This window comes from Heptranchias perlo, unplaced genomic scaffold, assembly GCF_035084215.1.
Source record: "Heptranchias perlo isolate sHepPer1 unplaced genomic scaffold, sHepPer1.hap1 HAP1_SCAFFOLD_55, whole genome shotgun sequence".
NCBI classification, from domain to species: Eukaryota; Metazoa; Chordata; class Chondrichthyes; order Hexanchiformes; family Hexanchidae; genus Heptranchias; species Heptranchias perlo.
The window spans coordinates 2,089,482-2,103,013 of record NW_027139570.1 but is presented as its reverse complement, the minus strand read 5'-3'; the positions used below and the strand labels follow the sequence as shown (position 1 = coordinate 2,103,013).

At 47.3% G+C, this 13,532-nt stretch overlaps 1 long non-coding RNA gene across 2 annotated transcripts; it reads right to left on the bottom strand.

The window, feature by feature from the left end:
* Positions 1–1,405: 1,405 nt before the first annotated feature.
* LOC137315451 (uncharacterized) lies at positions 1,406–13,532 on the bottom strand. 2 transcript variants are annotated; one of them, XR_010961439.1, is made up of 3 exons: positions 13,293–13,532; positions 5,939–6,267; positions 1,406–3,117 (listed from the first exon to the last, which is right to left on the bottom strand). It is a non-coding gene; the product is annotated as an uncharacterized lncRNA (long non-coding RNA). The 2 variants fall into 2 exon arrangements; XR_010961440.1 differs by having other exon boundaries at positions 6,143–6,267; positions 13,293–13,528.

The following is a 13,532-nucleotide window of genomic DNA, read 5'->3' as shown; positions in this document are numbered from 1 at the left end:
TCTCAAAGTGATCCCAATGATCCCACAGTGCAGCCAGTGTTCTCACAGTGCACCCAGTGATTGCACGGAGCACCCAGAGGTCCCAGGATCCAAACTGCATTTGTGTAAAAGTTGCAGAGACTTTCTTTGTACATATTTATACCAATATATATATATGTACAAAATATTTATATATAACATAGAATGGGTAAAGTAATTTCTCTGGTAACGCCACGAAGCTGAAACAAAATGGTGCCAGTAAGGCGGCCATCTTAAATAAAATGGAGGCCATTGTCCCAGTGATCCCTCAGTCAGCCAATAATTCCACGATGACCCACTGATCCCACAGTGTCACAGTGATCCCACAATGTCACAGTGAATCTGCAGTGTCCGAGTAATCCTACAGCAACCCGTGATCCCACAGTGCTCCCAGTGATCCCACAGTGACCCAGGCAAATCTCACGTGAGCCACATTGAGTGCAGCCCGTGGTGAAGGCCTCGGTCAGTTCGCTGTGGAGAGAAAGCCTCTTGTCCAAGGATTCATCCTCCTCCCAAAAATTGTCTTTCCACATCTTCATGTTACAGCATTTCCACAAAAAAATATCCGCTGTAGGGAGAGAGATGGTGAAAAGCAATTGATTAAAAACAAAGCAAGTGATTGAAAAGGCACAGCAAGTGCCCAGAGCTCCCTCACACTCACTCACTCACACACATTCACACTCACTCACTCACTCCATTAATCAGGCAGGCAATCTCTCAGCAAACACCACTGACAAACAAACTCCCCAGTTACAAAGCAGAGAATCAAAAGAAAAGAGAGAAAAGTTGCGAGAGAGAGAGAGACAGAAAGGCACTCAGGGCAGACTGAAGAGCACAAGTTGCTTCTCTCTCTTTCGAATACAAGTTTGCAGGGTTTTCTCTCCTGCTTTGCCACTCACTCCCTCACTCACCCACTCCCCCTCACCCCTCCCCTAAAAAGTGCTGGTCTGTCAGCCTGTCCTAGTTCCTGTTTGCTGCAGGGTCCAAATTGCCCCGTGCTCATTTTCTCTTCTGTTCCTGGAGCAGGGGACACAAACTCTGGGCAGTTTTTGCTACTTCACCCTTGATGTTGCAGTTTGCAAAGGTGAACGAGCTTTCCCTTTGCTCTTTTCTCTTGTTTTAATTAGCAGAGGACAAAAAGCCTGTAGTTTGTGGTCAACTTACAGTTTGTGGCTTTTTCCAATCAGCCAAATATTTCAAATAAATTCATGACATATAAAATAGCCAACGCAAAAAAGTTTTTTTAAAAACCTAATACACAGCAAGATCCCTCACTCAGTTGCAGGGTCAATCTCTCAGCAACATTCATTTACACGGAAACAAAGCCCAGTTTATAAAGGAGAAGAATCTAAAGAGTAAAAGATTGAGAGACAATCTTTGTCGACATCAACAACTTGTATTTATATATTACAGCAACTGCTATAACATCAATTTGTTTATATATTAGTGTATGTGTATTATTACAACTACTGTTACAAAGCTTCCATAAGGGCAGTTGGGGAAAAACAGAGCGGGAAATGGGACTAATTGGATAGCGTTTTCAAAGAGCTGGCACAGGCGCAATGGGCTGAATGGCCTCCTCTTGCACCGTACCTGCAATGAAACCATGAACAACATCTTCAACGCCGTGAACGTGAAAAAAAATGGCCACCAGTAAGGCGGCAATCTTACTCAGCAGTAAGGCGGCCAACTTACTTGGAGGGCAAGATGGTTATATTGAGAAAATTGGCCGCCATGAAGCTTAAAGAAAATTGCCGGCCTGATCCTTGAACTAAATGGCCGTCAATAGGGCATCCATCTGACTGAGTGGTAGGGCAGCCATCCAACTGAGGGACAAGGCCGCAATGAATTTTAATCAAAATGGCCACTCTGACCTTGAAGCTAAATGGTCACCAGTAAGACAGCCATCTTACTGAGGGGCAAGGAGAAGCTTGTTCTGGTGAGAGATACGGAAAGGGTTAATTTGCTGTCCCTGTTAAATCACTGTTGCATTACAGTTAAAGATACAAACTGAGTGAGAATCGCACTGGCTGGTGTTTAACACAAAGACAGCGGTTCAGTGAGGTAATTAAACAACAAATGTGAACTTCGGCAAAAAAAAGATTAACATTTGGTTATTTGGACGTAATGGTTAAACAAAAGGAGAGAGCAGACATTCGGAGGAAAGGTCCGATTAGCCATTTTGTGTAGAGAATGTAATTCTAGCTTCTATTAAATAAATCAGAGTAAAATTGGACTCAATCTGAATGTCGTTCTGATCTGGGATTTAATTCATTTCTCCATTATTCATATTTTTCTTCAATCTGAAACAATAACAGTATTTGTAACAGAAACAGAACAGGAGAGTGCTGCAGGACCCTGTCCAGTATATTATCACTGCAGCAGAGGTAAAGCTACAGTGTGATTTATTAGAGAATCCAGCAGCTCGCTGGGAAAGTTACACATCGTCCAGATGGAGGAGCAAAAAGGGGCAAAGTGGTTTTTACTTTAATTTGGGGCAATGACTTTTTATCTCCACGAGGTTTAGTTTTACATTTAATTAATGGGCTCTTTTTCCTAAACAAACTTTAGGCACAAACCATGGCTTTATAACGAAAACAATCATTTATTATTAATTCAATAGAAAAAGAAATGACATTAGAATTTAAACAACACCTTGGGTTTATGTCCGATTTAGAATTGCTTTAACAAAAATAAAACAACACATTCTCAATTCTCAAAATGCATAACCGTTTGGAAATCAAATGTCTATCTTAGAGTTAGTCCATAACGAAAGTTATGTACTGATGGTTGGCTCAAGCTTGCCGAGAAGATTCCAGGTATTTTGATGGATACCGTTGTCGTGTCGCGTGACTTTTTCTTATATCCAGGTCATCTGCTTCACAGGCAATCTATAAACCAGCATCGAGGCATCAAGCTGGGAGGCAGCGAGCAGTCAGGAAGATTCCAGGTGAGGTGGTGCTGCCAGGAAGCGAAAAGTGAGGTTGGAGCAGTTATGGTGGATCTGTGTCTCTCTCCACTCAACTTCTGCCCAGCTTTTAAAGACCGTTTCTACACAGAACAACACCTCTGGGACGCTGGCTTGTCAACAACAGGTTCCTAAAAATACAACCCACGATTGATTGACACTTCACTTGTTTTCTCTCAGTGTCCACAACGTAACCAAGTTAAGTCGGCAGGAGTTCAAACGACCTCTCGCCCCCCTGGAATCGTTCTTGTTGCTATGGTGATCTATCCCCTGCTGTCTGATCTTTTACAATGTGTCATTAACAATCCTTTCAACAGCCCTTCCACCTTTTAAGCGTCCTTTTCCTTCAGACATGCTGAAGCCGATTTAGTCTCAGGCTTTCGTTTATCGTATGATTATTTACTACACAGAGCAGCTGGGAAACTCCTGCAGTAAGTAATGGTCAGGGTCAGGTACACAAGGCTGAGTGACTTTATTCTGCAGCCTCCAGGCATCATCTTTAGAAATGTCAAAATTAAATCCACAAGATTGTTACCCCAGAACAAACATGAACTGTCTGGCCTGCTTCATCTGCTGCTGTTCTGCTGGTCAGCACTCTCACACACTCCAGGCTGATTACACAGTTTCTTTGTTTATTTAATGCTTTCTGAGACCTATTTTCACTCCCGTCTCTACCCTCCTGTCACTTTATATGTTTGTCCATGTTTCACCCTGTCTGTTCTCTTTTTATATGGTTGATCTCTGTTTATTTTCTGCGTGTTTTTCTATCTTGTTATTTCCACTTCTACTGTAATTTCAGTCTCTGTCGCTGTTTATCTCTCGATCTTATTCTGTTACTCTTAGTTTTTATCTGTACGCCTCCCTTTCTCTCTCTCTCGGTCTGTTTGTCGCTGCCTATATCCTCTCTCTGCCTTCTCTGTCTTTTTCCCATCTGCCTCCCTGTCTCTCTCGCTCGTTCTCTCTCTCTCTCTCTCTCTCTGACTTCATCTGTCTTTTTATCTTTCCACCTCTCTCTCCGTATCCTTCTCTCTCTTTCTGTTTTCCTCTGTCTATCTCTGTCTTTGTTTCTCCCTGTGGATCTACTTTTCCCTTTTATTTCTCTCTATTTCTTGCTGCTTCCCTTTTCATCTGTCTTTATTTCATTCTGTCTGTTTCTCACTCTCTCCAGCTCTGCTTCTGTTTACTTCTTTCTCTCTGTTTCTAGTTTACTTTTCGATCTCTTCTTTGCATCTGTTTCTGTATTTCATTGCATTTCTTTCAATATCTGTTTTAATCTTTGTATTTCTCCCCCTCTCCTGTTTTCTATTAGTCTCCATGCTTTCTATTCCACTTTCTCTCTTTCTGTTACTGTCTCTTTATGTCTTACACTCCCCTGCTCTGCCTCTCCCTCAGTCTCTAGTTATTTTAAATGGATTTCCTCCGTCTATTTACCTCTCCGTTTCTATCACGTTGTAATTCTTTATCAATGTCTCTCGTTCGTTCCATCCATGTCTGCTTTCTCTCTCTCTCTCATAATATATGTGCTTTCTTTCTGTCTTTATTTTTCTCTCCTGTCTTAATAACTCTCTCTTTATTTCTCTGCATCGCTGAATAACTCTGTCTCTGCCCTTATTTATTACGATCTCTCTCACATTCTCTGCCTTTTATGTGAATCTGTCTGAATTTTCTGCGCTTTTTAAATCGTTACATGTTTTTTGTCCGTGTGCCTCTCTCCGTCTGTCTCTCTCCATCTCTCTGTCGTTCTCGCTCTGTCTGACCCTCTCTGTCTGTCTCACTCTCTCTGTCTGCCTCTTTCTGTCTGTCTTCTCCCTCTGTCTCTCGCTCTCTCTGTCTCTCTCTGTCTTTCTTTCTCTCTGTCTCTCTCTCAATCGGTCTCGCTCTGTCTGTCTCTCGCTGTCTGCCTCTCTCTCGCTCTGTCTCACTCGCTCTGTCTGCCTCTCTCTGGCTCTGTCTCTCTCTCTATCTCTCTCTGACTGTCTCTCTTTCTCTCTTTCTGTCTCTCTCTCTATGTCTCTCCCTCTCTGCTCTCTCTCCCTTTCTCCCTCTCCATTTATATGGAGTGCGCAAATTCCAATTAGACCCTAAACAGCTACTTTAATTCCCAGCTTTGCCCATTTATCGGGGTGGTGATTTAATTCAAGTCCAGCTGAGCTCCTTCGTGCTGACATTTCGAGCAAAAATTCAAGTGTCGTCTGTGGAGTAAATGCTGTCTCAATTGGTCAGATTATCAATACAATATAACATCAGAATCAGATTTAATATCATTTCAGGACTCTGTGCTGTTAATATAAAATATAATTTCTATCCGCTGGGAAGTGTAGGGGATGGAGAATGAAATGGGATTTAGTTCTAGTGCTTGAAACCCTTCAGCTCTTTCTATCGTTTCATTTATTTAACAATTAGATTGAGTGGGCATTTCACCCCGTTCTTCAGCTCTTCTCTGAATTTAGTCTGGGTCAGGACATAAATACACGTGTTTGTGCAGGAACTGAGAAGCTGCAGCATCTTTGATGAGTGATTTGTGATATAACAAGGGTCAGTGTGAGAGTAAAATGACCGAATGTCTGCAATTCACATGTAAATGTAAAAGACAACCTGTGTCAGCCACAACAGAATAAAACTGCCCGATATACTGAAGAGTAAAATGATGGATTTCTTTCGGTTCTCCATCTCTGCATCACTCTGATTCTCTCCATTGCTGCGGCCCCGGAGTCCCCTGCGGACTAGACTGGACACTAAAATACGCCTGACAGTCAGAACATTGAACAGAAAAATCAGACAGACCGGGAGACAAGGGGTTAAAATGAGGTGAAACATGTCAAATGCGGCCCATGCGGGGGAAGTACGGAAGCTCGGTTTACCCACACAAAATCAGGGAACATTATCAATTATAAATTGAGGTTCATATATAAAGTACACGGGGACACTTTCTAAACAGCCCAGCACACTCACTGTTCCCAGATCCACAGCCGCCGTTCTCTCGGTGCAATATTTAGTTTTCAGCTTCTCGCAACAAATGGCCACAAATCGATCAAAGGTGAAAGCGACTGTGAGCCAGACAGAAACCACCGTGGTTGCAAAACCCAAGAACCTAATAAAACTACACACGGGAGTGATGTCCAGGAATGACACTGGGAAATACATCACATTAATCACCGTCAATATCGGATCAGTGATAACGACCAGGAGATCGGCCACTGCCATTCCCACCAGGTAGCGACTGATACATTTGGAGAGACCGCACTTTCCTCGGGACAGGATCACAATCGCCACCAAGTTAACTGTAAGAGAGAGAAAAGGAAGCAGAGAAATTACTGATCAGACCTGGAGCCAAAGCAGCAGTTTGAGAGGATCTGGGGTGAAATTTCCCGCTTTGTTGCTGCATCGAAGGGTGGAAAGTGATTCATTGACCTGGGCAGCGCTTTCGGGCAGAGAGATGTTTTTTTTAAACACAATGATCAATAACGAATTGGGAGATGAATACAGGAAATGAATAAAGTGAGCACCGAATCCAATGGAAGGGCTGCGTGAGGGCACAGTGCGGTGGGGAAGGGAGAAAGGGTTTTGAACACCGGCAATCCATCGGATTAAAGCCGCATTTGGGTTCCAAACGGACGGGGAAGGAGAAGGAAAGGTGAGGAAGTTGAGGGGACAGGGGGAGAAGCAGCTTGTGTGTTGCTCTGGTTTAATAGAGTCGACAGTGAGTGAGATTGGGAAGGAGTCCAGGAAAAGAGTAGTGTCGATGAACGTCTGCGGGCTGGAGGTGAGTGAGGAGCAGATGGTTTGGGAAAACGGACAAACTGAAGGAACCGACGAGGAGACAGAGGATTCACTGCAGTGGGAGGATAGGCTGGGATTCACAGGGAGAGACTGCAGCAGAGTGTTATATGAAATCTAATCTATAGGTCCCACGAACACAATCCAACTAATACATTCAACAGTTCATTTATGTGGTTATTGGTGTCGGGGAACATGTGTTGGGTATAAAATGTCCAAAATAAATTTAATTTGCACATTCAATTAAACTTAAAATGAAAATAATTAATCAAATCAACCACGTTGTTTATTGAATTCAGGCTAGCTTTAAAAATACAGAATCCGAATATTTCATTATGATCAAGAAATTACTGATTCTATCATTTAAGCAAATTCTAATTATGTTTAGTGTCAAGTTGGAAAACAAGGAACATTCACAAAAACAGACTGAGGACCTGAGGGATATAAACATGAGGAGCGAGTCCCACAATAAAAACTCACCCAAACTGACCGCATCATAATAACACCTTCAAATCACATTTTCTCTGTTTAATTGTACTGGAAGTTTCAGCAGTTCATTCTGATGAATTATTCACACCACAGCCTCTCGCTTTCCCTCTCAGTCGCCCTCTCTATCACTCACTCTACACTCTTTCCAAAGTAGATTTTCATATCCGATTAAATCCTATCATCCTGTTCCTGCATTCTGTTCACCAGCCCCGGGTTCCACCGATCCTATTTTCAGTGTCAATTTGTTAAATAGTGAAGCCTCTGTGGAATAGTTTAAAATTTCTACCGATCATCCAATTCTCCACCTGTTCACCTACACTGTTCACTTCCTCTGCAAATCATGGAATAAACAGAATCAAATGCCTCTCCCAGGCAGATCTCACAATAATTGAGATTCCTTCTCCTGTAATTATGAAGTGAAGTGATAGATGGCGGGATTGTTCAATTAACAAAACGCCAAAATTACACGTATAATCTACAGAAGGGTTCTGATTCCAACAGGTACGGTGCAAACTGAGACAACATAACATCAAAACATTTCATTTCACAGCGAAGTCCAGTGACAGTCAGTGAATTCATCCACAGTGAAGCAGAGAATGAGATGTGAAAGAATGAGCAGAAAACTCAGTTCAGTAACCAGACATCTGAAGCAGCGTCAGATACACACATAATGAAATAATGTTTCATAACAGTGATCACCAATAAATACCCCACTGACCTGGCCCAACACCCATACCCCACTGACCTGGCCCCACATCCTACCCCACTGACCTAGCCCAACACCCATGCCCCACTGACCAGGCCCCACATCCTACCCCACTGACCTGGCCCCTCACGCATACCCCACTGACCTGGCCCCACACCATTACCTCACCAAACTGGCCGCACACACACACACCGCACTGACCTGGACCCACACCCATACCCACCGACCTGGCCCCACAACCACACCCCACTGACCCGGCCCTACACACATACCCCACTGACCCGGCGCCACACCCATACCACTCTGAACCGGCCCCACACTCATACCGCACTTACCTGGCCTCATACCCATATTCAACTGACCAGGCCCCACACCCATACACACTGACACGACTCCGCGCCCATACACCACTGATCCGGACACGCTCCCATAAATCACTGACCCGGCCGCACACCCATACCCACTGAACCGGCCCCACACCCATACCACACTGACGTGGCCCCACCCTTACCTCACCAACCTAGCCCCACACACAGACACACCGCACTGACCTAGCCCCACACACATACCCCACCTCCCTGGCCCCACACCCATACCCCACTTACCGGGCCACGCGCTCAAACCTCACTGACCCGAACCCACACCCACACCACATTGACCTGGCCCCACAACCTACCCCACCGACCTGGCCCAACACCCATACCACATTGACCTGGCCCAACACCCATACCCCACCGACCTAGCCACACACACCAACACCCCACTGCCTTGGCCTCACACACATACCCCACTGACCTGACCCCACACCGATATCGCACTGACCTCGCCCCACACCTGTATCCCACTGACCTGGCCCCACACCCATACCCCACTGACGTGGCCCCACACCCATACCTCACTGACCTGGCCCCACACCCATACCCCAATGATCTGGCCCCACACCCATACCCAGTGACCTGGCCCCACACCCATACCCCACTGACCTGGCCCCACACCCATAACCCCACTGACCTGGCCCCACACCCATAACCCACTGACCTGGCCCCACACCCATACCCCACTGACCTGGCCCGACACCCATACGCCACTGACCTGGCCCCACACCCTACCCCACCGACCTGGCCCCACACCCGTACCCCACTGAACTGGCCCCACACCCTTACCTCACCAAACTGGCTCCACACATACACCGCACTGACCCGGCACCACACCCATACCCTCTGACCCGGCGCCACACCCTTACCCTCTGACCCGGCCCCACACCCATACCACACTGACGTGGCCCCACACACCAACATCCCACTGCCTTGGCCTCACACACATACCCCACTGACCTGTCCCCACACCGACACCGCACTGACCTGGCCCCACACCCATACCACACCTCCCTGGCCGCAAACCCATGCCCCACTGACCGGGCCACGCGCCCATACCTCACATACCCCATTGAGCTGGCCCAACACCCATACAACACTGACCTGGCCCTACACCCATACCCCACTGAACTGGTCCGACACCCTACCCCATTGACCTGGCCCCACAACCTCCCCCATCGACCTGGCCACACACCCTACCCAACCGACCTGGCCCAACACCCATACCCCACTGACCTGTCCCCACACCGACACCGCACTGACCTGGCCCCACACCCGTATCCCACTGACCTGGCCCCAAAGCCATACCCCACTGACCGGGCCACGCGCCCATACCCAACTGATCTGGCCCCACACCCATACCTCCTGACACGGCCCAGACACATACCCCACTAACCAGGCCCCACACCTACACCCAACTGGCCCGGCTCCACACCCATTACTCACTGACCCGGCCCCACACCCATACCCAACTGACCCGGCCCCAGACACAAACCCCTCTGTTCTGGCCCCACACACATACCTCACTAAACCGGCCCCACACACATACCTCACTAACCTGGCACCGCACCCATACCTCACTGACTCGGCCCCACACCCGTACCGCTCTGACCCGGCCCCACACCCATACCGCACTGATCTGGCCCAATAACCATATGTCACTGACCTAGCCCCACACCTGTACCCCTCTGATCCGGACCCTTGCCCATACCCCACTGACCTGGCCCCACACCCATACCCCACTGACCTGGCCCAACACCCATACCCCACTGACCTGTCCCCACACTGACACCGCACTGACCTGGCCCCACAGCCATATCCCACTGACCTGGCCCCACACCCACAACACACTGACCCGGCCTTGCGCCCATACCCCACTGACCCGACCCCACACCCACAACACACTGACCCGGCCTTGCGCCCATACCCCACTGAGCCGGCCCCACACCCACACCGCACTGACCTGGCCTCACACCCATACCCCCTGACACGGCCCAGACACATACCCCACTAACCAGGCCCCACATACATACCCATCTGACCCGGCCCCACACCCATAACTCACTGACCTGGCCCCACACCCACACCTCACTGCCCCGGCCCCACACACATACCTCTCTGCTCCTGCGCCACACCCATACCCCTCTGAACCGGCACCACACCCATAACCTTCTGACCCGGCCCCACACCCATACCCCACTGACCTGGCCCCATACCCATATCCCACTGAACTGGCCCTATACCTGTATCCCACTGATCCTTACCCGTGTCCATATCCCACTGACCGGACCAGGCGCCCATACCCCACTGACCCGGCCACACACCCACACCCCACTGACCTGGCCGCACACTCATACCCCCTGACACGGCCCAGACATATACCCCACTGATCAGGCGCCACACCCATACCCATCTGACCAGGCCACAGACCAATACTTCACTGGCCCCACACCCATACCCCACTGGCTCGAACCCACACCCATACCCCATTGACCCGGCCCCAGACCCATACCACTCTGAACTGGCCCCACACTCATAGACCTCTGACCCGGCCCGACACCCACAGCCCACTGACCACGCCCCACACCCAGACCCCACTGACCCGGCCCCACACCCCACTGACCCGGCCCCACACCACACCCCGCCGACCGGTCCCCACACCCGCACACCACTGACCCGGCCCCGCACCCCACTGACCCGGCCCCACACCCACACACCACTGACCCGGCCCGACACCCACACCCCACTGACCCGGCCCCACACCCACACCCCACTGACCCGGCCCGACACCCACACCGGACTGACCCGGCCCGACACCCACACCCCACTGACCCGGCCCCACACCCACACCCCACTGACCCGGCCCCACACCCACACTCCACTGAACCGGCCCCACACACACACCCCACTGACCACGCCCCACACCCAGACCTCACTGACCCGGCCCCACACACAAACACCACTGACCCGGACCCACACCCCACTGACCCGACCCCACACCCACACACCATTGACCCAGTCCCACACCTAGACACCACTGACAGGGAACAAGAGGTTATTCTACAAGTTTAATTTCTGAATTATGAAGTTTGATGTGTAACAGGAAGTGAATGTGACAGGAGACGAGTGCAGCATTAAGTGTGACACTTACAGGAAGTGTGCGTTAGAAATAAGACTTTTATTTCATCACTAGTGCATCTCGATGGTCTTGCTCATACTGGGCCAGATGAACTGGAATGTGTTCTCACTGTTTGTTGAAACAGGCCAGAATGGGAGGCGGACATGTGTGAATGTTCACTATAATACCAGCAGTGCTGGGAGGACTGAATAACTCGTGGAATAATAATCTCCATTAAATAAGTATTCACACAGGAGTTATCAATTTCAGAAAAGTATTATTAAACCATGGCAACAGAAAGTCTTATGAATTGTACATATCTGCACAACCTACTGCTGTACTTTAATATTATTTTTCTGGATTAATAACAACTCTTCAAATTTTTTAATCGTATCTACTCCTGGTATGCCGAATACATAGATATGAGTTTATACTGAATGTTTCATGGTCTGAATATATCGATAGGAGTTTACACTGAACGTGTCATGGTCTGAATATATAGATAGGACTTTTCACTGAATGTTTCATGGTCTGAATATATAGATAAGAGTTTACACTGAATGTTTCATGGTCTTTCGGATATAAATTGGAACCAACGCCTCTTGTACTGAGATCTGACAGATTGTTACCCTGGCAATAGAGGAACTCACTCAACCAAAGTTACTGAAAAGGACATAACAAAAACACCATCACGTGTTTGGAGTTTCGGAAAGACGAAGATTAACCCTGAACATTCAGACAATTTTTCGAACCATGAAGCTGCGATTCCAGCAACGGATTTTTTACACCACAAGGACTGATATTGGGGCTTTACTGAATTCACTATCAGTTCCAGCTCGACAGAACATTAAGCAGCACCGCATCCACAGAAGGACTTCGATAAAACAGTCACATTGTTAAAAGCAGACACCGCCTGCTCTGAAAATCTGATTGTCTTAAACCATCTAAACCTGTAACTGTTAACATTTAAATTACTGAAACATCTGATCGTCACATTCTTTGTACATCTGGAATGTTACAAAATTTGGATAAACGACATTTCTGGAAACTCCAGTTAGTGTTTAAGATGGTGTTTATATTTTCTACTAAAAGCAGACCCCATAATAATCAGGTAATTGTGATGAACGAGCACAGAAATGAATCTGAATTATATCGGGACAAACATCACTCTCAGTTTAATAAAACGACCCCTCGGCCGAGCCCGAGAGCTGGATCATGTGATCACCCAGAACATTTATTCTGACAACACACAGAATAATCAATTGGAAGAAATTTTACAAATCATTATTAGAATACGATTTACGTATCATTTTATCACCAGTTTATATTTTTAGTGATAATCATTTAATTCAACTGCAATTGTGAAATCCAGAAATAGATTTACTGATGGGAAATAACATTAAGTTAAACCCAGTATCCAGTTCAAAATTGTAAGATGATTGATTTTGATAGTTGGATATGAAGTATATTTGAATTCAGTTACACTGTCTGGTACTACATTAACACACAGTGTAATATCGATATTATGGGGGTCATAAAGGTGGGTTGTTTCCGAGTTGGTACTGGGGGCGGAGACACTGTATATCTGCTGGGCTTTGCCTCAGACTGGAGTCACCTCTTAGATCAAACCCCTTTTCTCTAAAACACACACAAGATTAATTTGTGACTGTGTGTTTTGAGACAGACACTGATCTCACTTCACATTACATTGCACGGCCTCATGCTGAATAATTGTCCTCGGTGATTAGACTCTCCCAGTCTCATTCTCACAATTTCCCCCCGAAGCTTTGTGGACTGTCTACAGGACCAGTGTTTATCTGAGGAAATGGGACTTTCTCTTACATTTCTCCCCAGTCGATCTATGGAAGCTCTTTGAATCGGAAGGGTTCTCTCTGGTTGCTGCTCTCACAATCCTGTGCTGGTTCACCTGCTGTTGTTCCTCAGTCTCCAATCCCTGTTTACTTCCAGCTGTGGACTTTACTGAATCACTCCGTCATTCACCGAGAGATCTAATTCTGGAAGGGCAGAAAATGAGACCAATACTGACAGTGTGGATGAGAATCTAATCGATAATTTCCCTCG